This window comes from Saccopteryx bilineata, chromosome 6 (genome assembly GCF_036850765.1).
Source record: "Saccopteryx bilineata isolate mSacBil1 chromosome 6, mSacBil1_pri_phased_curated, whole genome shotgun sequence".
NCBI lineage: Eukaryota > Metazoa > Chordata > Mammalia > Chiroptera > Emballonuridae > Saccopteryx > Saccopteryx bilineata.
In genome coordinates this window covers 143,022,487-143,041,878 of record NC_089495.1, presented here as the reverse complement: position 1 = coordinate 143,041,878, position 19,392 = coordinate 143,022,487, and the positions used below count along the sequence as shown (strand labels likewise).

The following is a 19,392-nucleotide window of genomic DNA, read 5'->3' as shown; positions in this document are numbered from 1 at the left end:
GAACAGGTAAGAATCATCTGAGTAAATATTTAACATGAAGTTGTTCTATCTACTCAATTCTCAACTATAGCATATTGTTTAGTCACAAAGTTTAAAAGATGTTCCCAATTAACTTGTTAGTTGAAAGTGAATTAGTGCAGGTGATTTCCAACACAGTATGTATCCCTTTTTACTTGTATTTTTATGGAGCCTAGTCCTGTTCATAAGGATTTTATTTTTCTCCCTGAATTTTTTAAAATGCAGTTTTACTGGGCATTCTATTCCCACCATAATTTTGTTGTAATGAAATATCACTGTGACTATAGCCTTGATCGTGAGATGCTATGGAATGATTGGGGCATTGCATTCACTTCTTGATTCTAAAGGGACACATAAAAATGTTTCTTTTCCCTTTAAAAATGAGAAAGTTGATTAGTTACCTAATCAAAATTTGATTCCCATATGTGCAGTTTATTTTTGAACTGCTATGAGCAAAGACTAATAAATTGGTTTATATTTTAGTCTTGGGATTAGTATCTGGCCTTCACGATGACTGTTATAGAGAGTACCATACAGAATGGGATCTGTCGGCAGTTTCTGAATCCGAGAACTACCTGGTGTTTGGATCAGGGAAGAACGGCCTAATCGCCTCTATTTTCCAGGCGCAGGGTCTGGGCTGGCGGGAATAATTAGTTGGCATGTCTCTTGGCTCTGTGGGCATGTTAAATCTTGACTCAATTAGTTCTTGTCTTTCTGTTTATTTAAAGCAATGAAATGGATATAGGGTAATTTTTTTGCTTAAAAAGATAGAAACAGAATTATTTCTGAGTAGTTTTTCTGGGTCTTGGAAACTGTGCTGGTACTGATTTGTTATGTATTGGTACTCTGAAAAATACTAGGGAAATGGAGTTGCACTGGTTAATTCATTTCCTTTTATTCAGCCAACATTTCATGATTGAGTATGAAATGTTTTAAAAAATGTATACATTTTATGTTTCACATACACTTCTCATAGCGTGTTTATGAGAGAAGCAGAGGACGAGCTGCTATCTGGCTAGGAGAGCGAAAAGTTTGAGAGGCATTAGTGGAATATGTTCTCAGCGAAGGAACTATTTTAAAATAATTTTAATTACATTATCATTTCAGTGTATATGTAACTATTGTCAAATGTTTTACTGTGGCTTAATACAGTTTAAAGTTCCTAACTTTTATTTTGTTATTGATTCAGCATGACCACGTGGCACTCTTTTCATAGAGATGAGGTTTTTCTTCCATTATTCATTTTCTTCCAAAATGTAAATGCCTTGACCAATAATTTCAGAACATGTGATCCTTAAGAAGATTGTAATGTCTTCTGAATGGTTGAACTACCTCGGGGAAATAGTTCCTATAATTCTTTTTGATCACACAATGTCTTTTCCAGTCAAGATTTCATTAATATGTAAATACCCGTCTGTAACAGCAGTGAATCTCTTTATCACACTATATTTAATTAACATATAAATAACCTGTGAGATACTTTCCCCAATTTCTGATATGGGCAAGCCTGTTTAAATATTGTATTTGTAATAAGTAGAATTCTATTAATCAAATTTATATTTTATAGACAAAGCATATACATTATTTTAAGAAGTGTTTTGACCTTTGTGTGCACCCATTTTTAAGCCTAAAAGTTTACATTCTATATATACACTGTGGGGGAGATTCAGGACACACGTAAATGTTGGGATCACTACCTAGTGGGGACATTATGTGGTGTGGAGGAGTGACAGTGTGTACACCGGGGAGGACAAAGACTCATCAGAAACACCATGGCTGTGTGCATTGGTCCTGGTCCCTCCTGGCTGTGTGCCTTCGGGAAGTTACTTCTCTGGCCCTGGGTTCCCGCAGGTGTGCAGTGGGCCGTCATGTTGGTGTTGTGACGGTAGAGTACTCTGAGAGCTGTGTCTCTAGCACAGTCCCTGCGCACAGGTGGTGGTCACTGTACAGCAGACGAGTGGCTGTAGAGGGTACGGCTAGAGCAGCAGCAGCAGCCACTTTTCGTACGTTTTGGTACAAATGTTTGTTATAACTCTCTTTTAGTGTCAAGTGCATTAAGTAGTCTTGTGAAAGACTGATGGATAAACAAAATACAAAATTGTGATAGGCTTATTCCTCTTTGATGTCACTGGTGCTTTGGTTTCTCGTCTAGGACGGCGCCCATTTCCTGGAATCAGGTACCTGAGAGTTTATAGTTTTCATTTGTTGTTCAGATGAAGTTTCTGTCTTCATTAAATCTTACCTTCTATTTCTTAAGAGGTTTTTCTGTTGTTATTTTTGAGCTCCGATTTTAGAATGAAGAGATTGTCAATGGAGATCTGTTCAATCATTAAACTGATCGTTAAATCATTCATTCAGAAAGTCAGTGATGGTTTTTGAGCTCATGTTAGCGCACTCATCTGCAGATTTGTAATTATAGATGTAACTTTTGAGGTGTTTGAGGCTTGAATGAAATAATTCCATTATGTAAATTTAGTTAAATAATTTATTATTGCTGTGTATATAGCATGCTAGGAATGGTGACAGGTGCAAAGCAGTTGAAGGGAACATTGCCTCTCCGAGGTGCGGCAGAGGCTTATAGGAACATCACAAAACCATAGCTAGGAACTCCAGGGAAATAGGAGACGGATACGCCGCCTATAGATGACCACAATACGCTGCATAGGAGTAAATGCCACGTGAATTCTCCACTTGCAAGTAGTGAGGGCTCAGGAAGGAAGCTGTCTGGCCTGGAACAGTCACAGAAACCCCTGTGAAAAGCAGTAATTTGGGCTGAAAAAGGTGGGATTCAGATAGGTAGGATATCAGTGTCGGAGACCAGATTCCAGAACCAGACCGCCTGGGTTCAAATCCCAGCTGCAGCCTTTTGGTTGTGTGACTTTGGACAAGTTCCTACATGTTTCTGTGTCTCTGTTCCCTCTACTGTAAAATGGGAACAATAACACTGATTTTGTCTCAAGGCAGCTGAGCGGGGGAGGGGGGAGAAATTGCTTAGAACTCAGGATCTGTGCTCACACACGATTAACCCTATGTAAGTGTCAGTCACAGGCCGGGGCACAGTGGGCAGCTTTATAATAGCATGTGAGCTGCCCATTCAGCACAGGCCTAGAAGCAGGAAATAGCAGGGGTTTTGAAGGGTGACAGTATGGCAGCCTTCCTGTGGCTGGGGGTCTGCATAGACATTATTGGTGCTGTTGAATCTGGCAATAGGAGTAGAAGGGAGATAAGGATATTCTTTTTCTCTCTAATCCTTTAGTCCAGTGGTTGGCAAACTCATTAGTCAACAGAGCCAAATATCAACAGTACAACGATTGAAATTTCTTTTGAGAGCCAAATTTTTAAAACTTAAACTATATAGGTAAGTGCGTTGTTATTAACTTAATTAGGGTACTCCTAAGCTGGCCTTTGTTAAACACTCAAGGGGCCAAAGAGCCACGGTTTGCAGACCAAGGTTTTAGTTTAAACCCTGTTATCACTACAAGCTAATATAGGGTCAGGGTATATGATGAACATTGATATAATTTACAAGCATTTTGATTCATTTCATTAGTTTGTAGTTAATATATTCAGATGGCATATACTTTTATCTTTGTTCAGAGAGCTTTTGCTGCTTTAATTAATAGTCCAAAGTGGACGTGCCAGGTTCTGGTTGTCTCTGAGTAATAGAATTTCGGACCTAGCTGCTGCTCTCTCTGCGGCTCCTCTTCAGTATGAGTAGCGGAGAACAGGGAATGCACTTGATTGGCTGTCTTGTATCGCTTCTTTCCCTGTTGGCTGTTGTGGGCCTGTGCCCCCAGTATGTGGAGAGTCCTCGAAATCCCTAGGTGATTCTTAGACCTCAGATCTTTCAGTAAATCACATTTACTATCTACTGTTTCTCACTGGATGAAATGCTGAGGTCTATAGTTTAATTACTGTAAACAAAAGCTGTATTCCATCAATTTTAAGTTGAGCCCATCCATGTTTTCCATAGGTGCAATGATAAATCTGAAAATCAGCACAAAAAGAAAAGAAAATAACACATACGCATTTATAAATATTTGTTATGTGTATAATACCGAATGCTGAATGTAAGTATTATTGCATAAATGTTTGGGGAAATATTCTTTTTTATGTTGTTCATTTCAGCTTTTCCTTGTCAAAGTATAGGCCATTGAAATTGGGTGTGAGAATGCTTTCTTTTTTCCTAGTAACTTTTCTTGCACCAAGCAAGCATAGATATTCTATATTGTTCTAGCAGCTTTCAATGTGTCTTTCTCAAAATCAGTACCATCTGTTCAAGGGCAGGTGATGGTGGCGGTGATGCAGGAGGCGATTTTCCCACCGCTGACACCTGGATTCATCGCTGCTCCTTGTTCTTTGGACACTACACACCTTTGTGAAGGGCAGCCTTTCTCAGTTCTTAACTTTTTTATTTTTGTAATTGATTTATTGATTTTAGAGAAAGAAAGAGAGAGAGAAACATGGATTTGTTGTTCCACTTATTATGCATTCATTGGTTGGTTCTTGTCTGTGCCCTGACGGAGGGTTTAACCCACAATGGTGTGTCAGGATGACACTCCTACCAACTACTTGGTTTAACTACCTCTTCTGAAAAATTATATGGTTCTCCACTGGAATTTGTGACTGTCTCTTACACATTAATGATTTTACAAACTAGTTTTCAGAAATACTCAAATCATCCTTTGCTCGTGATTAAAAATATAATTTCAAACTTGGTTTTAAGCATTTGGGAGAGAGATCTTGCCTTGTGGAAATTATTACTTATTTCTACTTTAGAAATAAGCTCATTGGGTCATCACTCTCTCTCTTTCTTTCTTCTTTTCGTTCCCTCTTTCTCTCTCTTTTTTAAATTTATGTAGTAATTTAGAGAGAGAGAGAGCAAGGGGGAGAGAGCAAGAGGAGAAGCATCAACTCGTTATTCCGTTTAGGTGTTCCATGTAATTGTGCACTCATTGGTTGCTTCTCGTGTGTGCTCTGACCAGGAATCACACCTGTGACCTCTGATGCGCTGGGTTGATGCTTTATCTACTGACCCACCTGGCCAGGGCTTGAAATAGGTTCCTATTACTCTTTATTGCATTTCCTAGGTGCCATGTACTCCAGAAGGTGTCAGTGTAGTTTATTGCAGTTTTTGGGTATTTGTAAATGTAATCAGTGACATGATTATTAAAATGATGTCACTATTTACTATACAGTAGATTTTGTAAATGATTCCATATTCTTTTATTTCAGCACACATGAGCAGCCTTCTTGCCAGTGTTAATAATAATGGTGCTTTTTATGCTGATTTAACATATACCATATACCAGGTGCCATTGAAAAGGCTTTGTGTGCTCTAATGTGATCCTCTCCAAATCCAAATGAGGTCGAACCTGTTATTATACCCACTTCACTAATGAGGAAACTGAGGCACAGGCATATTGAATCACTTGAGTCATAGTCATAATACAGAGGTTAGATTTCTTTTATATACGTGTGTGTGTGTATGTGTGTGTGTGTGTATAAAATTATTATTATAATATATATCACTAAGTGAGAGGCAGGGAGGCAGAGATACAGACTCCTGCATGCGCCCTGAAAGGGATCCACCTGCCAAGCCCTCTATGGGGCGATACTCTGCCCATTTGGGACATTCCTCCATTGCTCAGCAACCAAGCTATTTTAGTGCTTGAAGCAAGGCCATGGAGCTATCCTCAGTGCATGGGGCCAACTTGCTTGAACCATTTGAGCCATGGCTGTGGCTGGGGAGGGGGAGGAGAGGAGGAGGAGGGAGGGGTGGAGAAGCAGATGGTTGCTTCTCCAGTGTGCCTGACCGGGAATCAAAGCCGGGACTTCCACACGCTGGGCCGATGCTCTATTGCTGAGCCAACTGGCCAGGGCCGAGGTTAGATTTCTTTTTTTTTCCTAAATTTTTTTATTTAAAAAGCAATTTTAAGTTCTTTTTTTAAAATTAATTTTAATGGATGACATTGATAAATCAGGGTACATATGTTCAGAGAAAACATCTCCAGGTTATTTTGACATTTGATATGTTGCATACCCCTCACCCAAAGTCAAATTGTGTTCCCTCACCTTCTATCTGGTTTTCTTTGTGCCCCTCCCCTCCCCTCCCCTAAACCCCTCCCTCTCCTTCCTCCTTCCCCCTCCCATTTCCCCCTGTTACCATCACACTCTTGTCTATGTCTTTGAGTCTTATTTTTATGTCCCATCTATGTATGGATTCATATAGTTCTTAGTTTTTTCTGATTTACTTATTGTACTCAGTATAATGTTATCAAGGACCATCCATGTTATTGTAAATGATCCGATATCATCATTTCTTATGGCTGAGTAGTATTCCATAGTATATATGTACCAAAGCTTTTTAATCCACTCGTCCACTGACAGACACTTGGGCTATTTCCAGATCTTCGCTATTGTGAACAATACTACCATAAACATGGGGGTGCATTTCTCCTTTTGGAACAGTGCTATGGTGTTCTTAGGGTATATTCCTAAAAGTGGGATAGCTGGGTCAAAAGGCAGTTCGATATTTAATTTTTTGAGGAATCTCCATACTGTTTTCCACAGTGGCTGCACCAGTCTGCATTCCCACCAGCAGTGCAGGAGGGTTCCCTTTTCTCCACATCCTTGCCAGCAACTTATTCTGTGTTGTTTTGTTGATGAGCGCCATTCTGACTGGTGTAGGTGATACTGCATTGTGGTTTTAATTTGCATTTCTCTAATGATTAGTGATGTTGAGCATTTTTTCATATGCCTATTGGCCATCTGTATGTCCTCTTTGGAGAAGTGTCTATTCATTTCTTTTGCTCATTTTTTGATTGGATTGTTTGTCTTCCTGGTGTTGAGTTTTACAAGTTCTTTATAAATTTTGGTTATTAACCCCTTGTCAGACATATTGTCGAATATGTTCTCCCATTGTGTAGTTTGTCTTTTTATTCTGTTCTTTTTGTCTTTAGCTGTGCAAGAGTTTTTTAATTTGATATAGTCCCATTTGTTCCTCCTGTCTTTTATTTCACTTGCCTGTGGAGATAAATCAGCAAATATATTTCTGCAAGAGATGTCGAAGAGCTTATTGCCTATGTTTTCTTCCAAGATGCTTATGGTTTCACAGCTTACATTTAAGTCTTTTATCCATTTTGAGTTTATTTTTGTGAATGGTGTAAGTTGGTGGTCTAGTTTCATTTTTTTGCAGGTAGATGTACAGTTTTTCCAACACCATATATTTAAGAGGCTGTCTTTACTTCATTATATGCTCTTACCTCCTGTGTCAAATATCAGTTGTCCATAAAGCTTTGGGTTTATTTCTAGGTTCTCTGTTCTGTTCCATTGATCTATATGCCTGTTCTTATGCTAGACCAGGCTGTTTTAAGTACAATGGCCTTGTAGTATAACTTGATATCAGGAAGTGTGATATCCCACTTTATTCTTCCTTTTCAAGATTGCTGAGGCTTTATTCTTCCTTTTCAAGATTACTGAACTGCCTTTTTTGGTTCCCTATAAATTTTTGGAATATGTGGTCTATATCTTTGAAGTATGTCATTGGTATCTTAATTGATATTGCATTGAATTTATAAATTGCTTTGGGTAATATAGACATTTTAATGATGTTTATTCTTCCTAGCCATGAACACGGTATATGCTTCCACTTGTTTGTATCTTCCTTGATTTCTTTTATCAATGTTTTATAATTTTCTGAGTACAAGTCTTTAATCTCCATGGTTAAATTTACTCCTAGGTACTTTATTTTTTTGGTTCCAATAGTGAAGGGAATTGTTTCCTTAATTTCTCTTTCTGACAGTTCATTGTTAGTGTATAAAAATGCCTTTGGTTTCTGAGTATTAATTTTATATCCTGCCACCTTGCTGAACTCATTTATCAGGTCCAGTAGTTTTTTGACTGAGACTTTAGGGTTTTCTATATACAGTATCATATCATCTGCAAATAATGATAGTTTTACTTCTTCTTTTCCAGTTTGGATGCCTGTTATTTCTTCTTCTTATCTGATTGCTCTAGCTAGGACTTCCAGTACTATGTTGAATAAGAGTGGTGAAAGGGGGCACCCCTGCCTTGTTCCTGATCTTAATTTTTGCCCATTGAGTATGATGTTGGCTATGGGTCTGTCATAGATGGCCTTTATCACGTTAAGATATGTTCCCTATATTCCCACTTTGCTTAGAGTTTTGATCATGAATGGGTGCTGGATTGTATCAAATCCTTTTTCTGCATCTATTGAAATTATCATGTGGTTTTTCTCCTTCCTTTTGTTTATGTGATGAATCACATTGATTGTTTTTCGAATATTGTACCAGCCTTGCCTCCCACTTGATCATGGTGTATGATTTCTTTCATGTATTGCTGGATCTGGTTTGCTAATATTTTATTGAGGATTTTAACATCTATATTCATCAGGGATATTGGCCTATAATTTTCTTTCTTTGTGATGTCTTTGCCTGGTTTTGGAATCAGAATTATGCTCGCCTCATAAAAGGAGCTTGGAAGTCTTCCTTCCTCTTGAATTTTTTGAAATAGCTTGAGAAGGATAGGAGTTGGTTCTTCTTTGAATATGTGGTAGAATTCACTTGGAAAGCCATCAGGTCCAGGACTTTCCTTTGTTGGGAATTTTTTGATAACTGTTTCAATCTCATTTATTGTAATCAGTCTTTTTAGGTTTTCTGATTCTTCCAGATTAATTTTTGGAAGATTATATGTTTCAAGGAATTTGTCCATTTCATCTAGGTCAGGGGTCTCAAACTCAACTCAGCATGTGGGCCGCAGAGCAAGATCACAGCCGTTCGGCGGGCCGCACTAGGTCTACAAAAGGGAACTGTTATGCAACACTTTTCTCACTGCAGTTGAAAACAAAAAAAAATCAGTACAACAAGCACAATCCTACATGCAGTTTACTCAGTGTCACGAAACGACCAGAAACTGTAGTTCGCATCACAACTGCTGTTAACTAAGCTAATATCTAGCTAGGATGCTAGAGAAATGAAAAATACAAGTAGGCCCCTAGGCTTACTTAATTTTATCCAAAATATTTTGAACTTCGTGGATTAGTCTGCAGGCCGCACAAAACTGTTCGGCGGGTCACATGCGGCCCGCGGGCCACGAGTTTGAGACCCCTGATCTAGGTTGTCTAGCTTTTTGGCATATAGTTCTTTATAGTATATTTTTACAATATTTTGTATTTCTGTTGTGTCAGTTGTAATTTTCCACTCTCATTTCTAATTTTATTTATTTGAGTCCTCTCTCTTTTTTTCTTGGTGAGTCTGGTTAAAGGTTTTTCAATCTTGTTTACCTTTTCAAAGAACCAGCTCCTGGTTTCACTGATCCTCTGTATTGTTTCTTTAGCCTCTATGTCATTTATTTCCACTCTGATATTTATTATTTCCTTCCTTCTACTACCTCTGGGCTTTACTTGCTCTTCTTTTCCTAGTTCTTTTAGATGCAGGGTTAAATTGTTTATTTGAGCTTTTTCTAGCTTCTTAAAGTATACCTGTAGTGCTGTGAAATTCCCTCTCAGTACTGCTTTTGCTGTGTCTCATAAATTTTGAATTGTTGTATGCTCATTATTATTTGTTTCTGGAAATTTTTAAATTTCTTCTTTGATCTCATTGTTAATCTATTCATTATTTAACAACCTGATATTTAGTTTCCATGTGTTTGAGAATTTTTGAGTTTTTCTGTTGTGGTTGATTTCTAGTTTCATGCCATTGTGATTAGAGAAAATGCTTGCTATAATTTCAATCTTTTTAAATTTGTTGAGACCACTTTTGTGCCCTAACATGCGGTCTATCTTATAGAATGTACCATGAGCACTTGAAAAGAATGTATATTCTGCTGCTTTAGGGTGAAAAGTTCTGATGATATTTATTAAACGCAGCTGATCCAGTGTGTCCTTTAAGACTGCTGTTTCTTTGTTAATTTTCTTTCTTGAGGATCTGTCTAGTGATGTTAGTGGGATATTGAAATCCCCTAATATTATACTATTGCTGTTGATCTCGCTCTTTAAATCTATCAAAGTTTGCTTTATATATTTAGGTGCTCCTATATTAGGTGCATAGATATTTATAATGGTTATATCTCCCTGTTGGATTGCTCCCTTTATCATTATGTAGTGGCCTTCTTTATCTCTTACTATAGTCTTTGTTTTAAAGTCCATCTTGTGTGATATAAGTATTGCTATCCCAGCTTTTTTTTCATTTCCATTTGCATGAAATATTTTTTTCCATCCATTTACCTTCAGTCTATGTGCATCTTTTGTTTTAAGGTGTATCTCTTGTAGACAGCATATGTACAGGTCCTGTTTTCTTATCCACGCAGCTACCTTATGCCTTTTGATTGAATCGTATTTTTTTTTGTATTTTTCTGAAGCTGGAAATGGGGAGGCAGTCAGACAGACTCCCACATGTGCCCGACTGGGATCCACCCGGCACGCCCACCAGGGGGCGATGTTCTGCCTATCCGGGGCATCGCTCTGTCACGACCAGAGCCAGTCTAGCGCCCGGGGCAGAGGCCAAGGAGCCATCCCCAGTGCCTGGTTCCATTTTGCTCCAGTGGAACCTCAGCTGTGGGAGGGGAAGAGAGAGACAGAGAGGAAGGAGAGGGGGAGGGGTGGAGAAGCAGATGGGCGCCTCTTCTGTGTGCCCTGGCCGGGAATCGAACCTGGGACTTCTGCACACCAGGCCGACGCTCTACTGCTGAGCCAACCGGTCAGGGCCTGATTGAATCATTTAATCCATTTACGTTTAAGGTTATTATTAATATATAGTTGTTTATTGCCATTTTATTCTTTAAAGCTATATTCCTCTTTTGTTATATTCTTTTCCCACTTTGATCTGTTTACAACAGGCCTCTTAACATTTCCTGCAGCATTGGTTTGGTTGTAATGAATTCCTTGAGTTTTTTTTTTATCTGGGAAGCTTTTTATTTCTCCTTCAATTTTAAATGATAGCCTTTCTAGATATAGTAGTCTTGGTTGTAGGTTCTTGTTCTGCATTACTTTGAATATTTCTTGCCATTCCCTTCTGGCCTCAAGTCGGATGTCATTCTTATGGGGGCTCCTTTGTAGGTGATAGCCTTTTTTTCTCTAGCAGCCTTTAATATTTTCTTTTTTCACTTAGCTTTGGTATTTTAATTATGATGTGTCTTGGTGTAGATTTCTGTCAGTTTCTTTTTAGTGGAGTTTTCTGTGATTCTTGAACTTGTGAGAATTTTTCCTGCATTAATTTAGGGAAGTTTTTAGCTATGATATGATAGAACAAAGTCTCTCTTCCTTGTTCTCTCTCCTCTTCTTCAGGAACCCTTGTGATGCAGATGTTATTTCACTTCATGTTGTCACAGAGCTTTCTTAGAGTTTCCTCAGACTTTTTGAGTCTCTTTTCTTTTTTCTGTTCTGCTTCCATGCCTTCGTTCAACTTGTCCTCCAACTCGCTAATTTGATCCTCAGCTTCATCCATCCTGTTTTTAATTCTTTCCATTATGGTCTTCATTTCTGATGTTGTATTTGTCATCTCCTATTGATTCTTTTTTAATATTTCAATATCCTTTTTTATAGTTGCTATTTCTTTCTTTAGGTGTTTGTAATGACCATCCATTGTTGTTCTAAGATCCCTAAACATCCTAACAATCATTATTTTAAACCCTGCATCCAGAAGTTTGGTTATTTCTATATCACTCAGTTCATTTCCTGGAGGTTTCTCTTGTGGTTTCATTTGGATTGCACTTCTCTGTCTTCTCACTATGTCTGTTTGGGTGTATTGTTTGTAGAGCTGGTTGAGTCTAGGCTTGGTGTTGTCTGCCTCCAATTTTCAGTTGTGTTATTTCTAGGTCTTATTGGGTTGGCATCAACTGTTATTTGTAATCCACTGTCGGATTTGGCTTTTCTAGTAGAGCCGCTCTGAATTCTTGATTTGTTTGTTTTCTTCTCCACGAGGTTAGATTTCTAAGAGAGGGATTTTCAACCAGGGTGCCACAGACATTTTTAAAACACGCAATACCTGATTATTTAGTCAGGGTCACTGGCCTCTTTTCCCTTCGATTGTCAAAATCCAACAGCCAATGCAATAATAGCAGTACATGTGAATGCCCTATCTTGAACCATAATATATGGGTCATATAATAGAATTGCATCTTACTGGGCATATCATGTAACAAGGTTGTATCTGATTGGTTAATTCTTGGTACCAGAAATTTTTATATACAAGTATAGGCACCTGATTTTATAAAAAGACACTTAGGAACAAAACGGGTAGGTAATGCTACTATTATATTTTTTGGTAAATTAATAAAAATTGTACCTATTTTTGGGTCAGATGGGTAAAACGTATATTTTTTGATATGCTTCAGAATTTTAGTAGTTAGTTTGTGTGTGCCATGAAATGAAAAAGGTTGAAAATTGGTATTCTGAGAGCTTACTCTTAATTACAATGGATTACAATTTAAGGAATTTTTTTCTTATCTCGTCTTCCTTTTGGGTAGGTGTGTACATATTACAGTGTATCCTGTTAAACAGGGGGAGCACTGGGTCCCCTGGTGGGAGGAGAAGGACCCACGCCCTAGAGGTGTTGGGTTTCCACGCTTACCTCTCTTTACTCGTCCCTGATGTCCAAGAACTTGAATTAGGCTCAGATGTCTTAGTAGTCTTGCCTCTACTGTCTAAGTAAATTATTAATGAAATTAAATTTACCTTGCTCCAGAATAGAATGCTGAATGATACCTTTTATATAGTTTTCTCCATCTTGGTATTCTGAGTGATAACTAGCTTTTTTTGATTGGTTTCCCATTGAGGGTGACTTGTTCAGTGATGTTAACAATAGTCTAGGCCCAAATTATTACTTTTTGTTTTTTATTTACCAGAACATTTTCTTCTGTGCTATTACTAGGAATAAATATAACTCCTTATCTGAAAATCAGTACCTGAAAGGTGGCAATTATTAGTAATACACTCTTTAGCCTTTTGTTTCCAAGGAGCAGAACACCAATAACTTTTGTAAGTTTATTCTTGATAATGTTTTTTGAAATAAATCATTTATATTTAGTGTGAGTAATAATTGGTGAGAGAACTTATGTTCATTCCTTTTCTGCTGACAGATGTTACCTTCAAATGAAACCAGCAAAGTTTATTGTTTGAATAAACAATGAACAGGGTTCTAATAAAAGAATTCTAAAATTAAGCAAAAACAGTCATTATTTTATAAAGAAATAATTTAAGTTTACTGTACTTCCTTTTTTTTAATGGAGATGATGCATTTAAATTTTAGGAGTTCCCAAGCAAAGTGGAAACAATAGAGGAAAAGATGAAATAAAATAATGTAAATGCTGCTTCATGTTTATAGGATTTTAGATTAGAAGTATATGTTTGCAACTAACCAGACTTTTCTACGGTTCTTTAGAAGGAAGCAGTATGCTTTCTTGGTTTCTTTTGAATTTACATGACTAATATTTTTGTTGTAACCAGAATTAAGGGGAAGGGTTAACTGTGAATTTTATTTTATGTTATCTTAATTTTATTTATTTTTTGTGTGTGACAGAGACAGAGAGAGGGACAGATAGGGACAGATAGACTGGAAGGGAAAGAGATGAGAAGCATCAGTTTCTCGCTGTGGCACCTTAGTTGTTCATTGATTGCTTTCTCATATGTGCCTTGACCGACGGGAGGGGGGCTGTTACATCAGACCGAGTGACCCCTTGCTCAAGCCAGTGACCTTGGGCTCAAGCTGGTTGAGCCTTGCTGAAGCCAGATGACACTCGTTCAAGCTGGTGACCTCGGGGTTTTGAACCTGGGTTCTTCGTGTCTCAGTCATACACTATATCCACTGTGCCATTGCCTGGTCAGGCTACTGTGAATTTTATAAGCATTATATCATTCTGCTTACCTTATGAAAGAATAAATAGCTGAATTTTGGGTTTTGTTTTTTTTTTTTTTTAGAAGAAAAACCAACTATTTTGAAATGTAAAGTATGATGAAATTTAGGGGAATATATATCCTGAAGTCTTTTCCCCTCCGAAGTATACTGCTCACAAAAGTTAGGGAATATTTAAAAATGAATATGAAGCTATAAAATGCCCCTACTTTTTGTGAGCAGTGCATAATGGTATGTCCAACTATCTAGATTATATGCTACTACCTAGTACTATAGATTACCGTTTTATCAGTTTAATAATCTAAATTAGGAAAGCATTCCTGTTGTCATTCTCAGAGCTCCAGATTCCACAGAACTCTGCCTTTCTAGCGTGTCTTTTTTATGAATAAACTATCCCCTTTTATTGTTCTGTTCAATTTTGAATTTTTGTGATTCTCATGAGATCACTTTAAAACATCTTGGACATGCTATCAATGAATTAATTCAATTGACACATATTATTTTAGGACCTGCTAAGTGCCAGATACTGTTTGCATGCTGAGGATATGGCAGGAGACAAAACAAACACAAATTGTGCCCTCAAGGAATTTATATTCTGGCTGGGGATGAGGTCCTGTTTGTTTCTTACGTGCTGTCATTTGCATCTTGATAAAGAACATATGGTGTTTTTAAGGCAAGCGTTTTATTTTATTTTTTCCTTTTTATTGAATTTATTGGGGTGACACTGGTTAACAAAATTATACAGGTTTCAGGTGCACAGTTGTACAATACATCAACTGTATAATACACTGTATTGTGTGTTCACCACCCCAAGTTGTCTCTGTATAGCAAGAATTTTATTTTATTTTTAAAATAAATATATATGTGTGTGTGTGTATATATATATATATATATATATACATATATATATATTTAGGTGAGAGGAGGGGAGATAGTGTTGTAAATACCCGTACCTCACTTCTGCAGGTTTACGTAGAGACACCAAGTCCAGATGAATTTTGAAGAGTTTTATTAAAGGAGGAGATTTATTAACTATGCCGGCTACATATTGCTGACATGGGGCAATTGCAAACCCAAATCATGTGCGCCAAAAACATTTCAGGGCTGTTTATATACCCTTGATTTCACACTGGCGGGGGAGAGCATGACATCATGGCACAAGCTGACAACATTTGTTTAAGGGATACTCAGAAACATTAAGACTTTCAAGGTAACACAATCAAAGATGTTTACAAATTTTTTAAGGTTCATCTCCCCTCTTTTTCCTAGAGGTATGTTACTCTCAATATTCCAGGAAGGGGGAGGAACTACAGTCAATGCAGGGTGGTATGTAAATTCTGCCATCTATTGAAAGAGAAGAAGTTTCTTGGTTAACCTTTTTATTTATTTATTTTTACAGAGACAGAGAGAGAGAGTCAGAGAGAGGGATAGAGAAGGAGAGACAGACAGAATTGGAGAGAGATGAGAAACATCAATCATTAATTTTTCCTTGCGACACCTTAGTTGTTCATTGATTGCTTTCTCATATGTTCCTTGACTGCGGGCCTTCAGCAGACCAAATAACCCCTTGCTGGAGCCAGTGACCTTGAGTCCAAGCTGGTGAGCTTTTGCTCAAACCAGATGAGCCTGCGCTCAAGCTGGCGACCTCGGAGTCTCAAACCTGGGTCTTCCGCATCCCATTTCGATGCTCTATCCCAGGGGTCTCCAAACTACGGCCCGCGGGCCACATGCGGCCCTCTGAGGCCATTTATCCGGCCCCCGCCGCACTTCTGGAAGGGGCACCTCTTTCATTGGTGGTCAGTGAGAGGAGCAGAGTTCCCATTGAAATACTGGTCAGTTTGTTGATTTAAATTTACTTATTCTTTATTTTAAATATTGTATTTGTTCCCGTTTTGTTTTTTTATTTTAAAATAAGACATGTGCAGTGTGCATAGGGATTTTGTTCATAGTTTTTTTCTTTATAGTCTGGCCCTCCAACGGTCTGAGGGACAGTGAACTGGCCCCCTGTGTAAAAAGTTTGGGGACCCCTGCTCTATCCACTGCCACCGCCTGGTCAGGCTCGGTTAACCTTTATTTTAGATTTAAAACTAAATGACTCATTGTTCTTGCAAGCCAGAAACTTCTACATTCTTCTTCCTACCCTCCCCAAAGGAAGGATGGGACAGAAATGGATGATCATTTCTCCTAGAATATCAATATTAATTTTGCAGCTTTGTGGTACCTTACTACAATAGTGAGGCAGACTCCCTCATACACACCAACCAGGATCCACCTGGCAATCCTGTCTTGGGCCGACGCTCAAGTACTGAGCTATTTTTTGTGCCTGAGGCTGGTGCACTCCTGTGGAGCTATCCTCAGCACCCAGGACCATGCTCAAGCCACTCAGGACACTGCCTGCAGGAGGGGAAGAGGCAGAGAAGATGGGGAAAGCAAATGGTCGCCTCCTGAGTGCCTTGACTGGGAATTGAACCCAGGGCATCCATACACCGGCTGACATCTATCCACTGAGCCACCAGCCAGGTCAAAAATTTTAGACTCCTAAAGTTGATTTTAAAATAATTTGCTTCATGGAAACATCCTGTAAGAAAATGAAAAAGCAGAAGGCTTTTTGTTTTTTCATAACTGTTGATGATCACATCTAAGGTCAAGTCATATTTGGTAGAAGTAAATTTCATTAGACTAGTAACCAACCTACTGGTGTTGAGATTGGTTTTATATCTTAATTTAAATATATTCTTTAAATATGCATGGAAATGGTCCTTATTGGATTGTTTGAATTGAATCTCAGAAGGACTCAAATTGCTCTCTGTCTGCCACTCACCAATCTAACCTGGTGGCTCTTGTGTATGAAGCAGAGGATATTGGAAATAAGGCTGGATTTGTGTTTGGGGGCGAGATGACAGTCCCCGGATCCTTTCCAGAAACAGTGTGCTAGCTACAAGTGCAGGCTTTGGACTCTGTCTCGTTGTGTTTAAAGCCTAGCTCTTTCATTTGTTAGCTTTACGAGAAGGGGCGAGTTAACCTAGGCCTCAAGTTTTCCCATTATATCAGGAAGTAATATCATCTATACATTAGATGAATTGGCCTAAATGAGGAATTACATGATAAAAGCATTCTATTCTGTCTGGTCCGTAGTAAGAGGTCAGTAAATGTTAAAGATGATTCTTGTTGGGATCCTCACTGATACTCTGCTGGTCCCGCTGCAGTGGTGACGAGCGTATTTGGAAACATTTAGTTGTGCTGTGCCTTGAATATGTAGCAACAACACTTGATATGAACCTGGCACTTTCCAGGTCTACCTTTTGGAGTGGGCCTCTGAGCATTCGGAACGTGCCTTTAATGGGTGTCCTGATAAAAATGGGTGTGTTTTCTTACCCATTTCTGTTCAGTGAAGCTTAACAAAGTTTTACAACTTTCTAGTCTTTAAATACCAAATAAATATTATTTTGTTCAAGGTCCCATGCTGTTATTATTATTTTTTTTAGTACTCACCCTTGTATCTAATATGTACTTTGTATAGGAAATACATATCTTATCTTTTGATACATTTTTTATAAGTCTTTTAGAAAACTTAGCCCTGGCCGGTTGGCTCAGTGGTAGAGCGTTGGCCTGGCGTGCAGGAGTTCTGGGTTTGATTCCCGACCAGGGCACACAGCAGAAGCGCCCATCTGCATCTCCACCCCTCCGCCTCTCCTTCCTCTCTGTCTCTTCCCCTCCCGCAGCCGAGGCTCCATTGGAGCAAAAGTTTGCCCGGGCGCTGAGGATGGCTCTGTGGCCTCTGCCTCAGGCACTAGAATGGCTCTGATTGTGGCAGAGCTACGCCCCAGATGTGTAGAGAATCGCCCCCTGGTGGGCATGCCGGGTGGATCCCGTTCGGGCACATGCGGGAGTCTGTCTGACTGCCTCCCTGTTTCCAACTTCAGAAAAATACCAAAAAAACCCCCCCAAACCCCCAAACTTCTGTGTAGCTTGTGGAACCGTGTCTGCATTGATTAGAAAAGGCAGTAATAGTCTGCTACCTTTATTGGTCTCCCAACTTCCTGAATTCATCGCTGTAATTTATTCTTGTGTTGGAAGAGTGAGCATTGTCATCATTGTATCTAAATGTTCTTTTTTACTTCCCATTTCAGTAGTCTGTGATAAAATACTAGTTATTGACAAGGAAGAAAATAATGTAGCTTTTCACTTGGTGACAAATGAAATAGTGTGATTGAGGCATTCATTCCAAATGATCATCTGTATGATGCAGAAATTTAAAAATCGGGACTCAAATGCCTTCAAATATGTATCTCTGGTACAAAGTTAGCCAGGACATTACATGTTAGCTAGCAAGGGGGTAAAATACTGTTTCTATAATGTTGTGGGATACATGTCTTTTAGTATACATCTAATGGGGGTACCTGGACTTTGGATAATTGGCACCAGTAATAATTCTGAGGGGGTGTCTAGCACTGCCCACTTCCAGCCTCTACTTTCAGAACTTCCAGGGTTTTAGATTCAGAACGTTTCAGTTGTTTTCATGGGATCTAGGATGTTGAGAGCTAAAAGGGACTTTAGGGATAATATGTGAAGTGCTTCACTTTAGAATGTCATGTGCCAAAGAGAAAGTTATATGCGATAAAAAGAACATGTGACAAAAGGCAGATGTGTCTGTTTCCCTGGCCTCATGACTCATGGCACATCACTCCACGGCATCACCGTACTGTTTTTACCTCACTTTCATTTTTAAATTTATTCTTAATTTATCCCATCAGTCCTTTGCCTCTTTTAGACTCTCCTGTTATCTTTCAGTGATATTTTTAACCTGCAAAATCATTTCTTTATTTTTGCTACTTCTTATCTTCTATGCTGTCCAATATGGTAGCCATTTAGTCACATGTGGCTATTTAAAATTTAATTATTATTAATTAAATTCATGTTCTTTTCCTTAGTATTGGTAGCCACATTTGATGTGCTCTATTCATGTACGTGTAGCTAGTGGTTACTTTTTATTTATTTATTTTTTATTTTATTTTTGTTGTTGTTGTTTTGTTTTGTTTTTCTGAAGCTGGAAACGGGGAGAGACAGTCAGACAGGCTCCCGCATGCGCCCGACCGGGATCCACCCAGCACACCCACCAGGGGCGACGCTCTGCCCACCAGGGGGCGATGCTCTGCCCCTCCGGGGCGTCGCTCTGCCGCGACCAGAGCCACTCTAGTGCCTGGGGCAGAGGCCAAGGAGCCATCCCCAGCGCCCAGGCCATCTTTGCTCCAATGGAGCCTTGGCTGCGGGAGGGGAAGAGAGAGACAGAGAGGAAGGAGGGGGTGGGGGTGGAGAAGCAAATGGGCACTTCTCCTATGTGCCCTGGCCGGGAATCAAACCCGGGTCCCCGCACGCCAGGCCGATGCTCTACCGCTGAGCCAACCGGCCAGGGCCAGTGGTTACTTTTTATGATCACAGGAAGTTCGGTTGTAAACTTTTTGAAGGCAAAGGATTAAGAACATAAAATATGGGCTCTTGATAA

The 19,392-nt window shown here is 39.0% G+C and overlaps 1 protein-coding gene across 1 annotated transcript in view; it reads left to right on the top strand.

Annotated features, from left to right (window-relative positions):
• Window positions 1-19,392, top strand: part of NBAS (NBAS subunit of NRZ tethering complex) — a 352,849-nt gene that overhangs the window by 115,595 nt on the left and 217,862 nt on the right.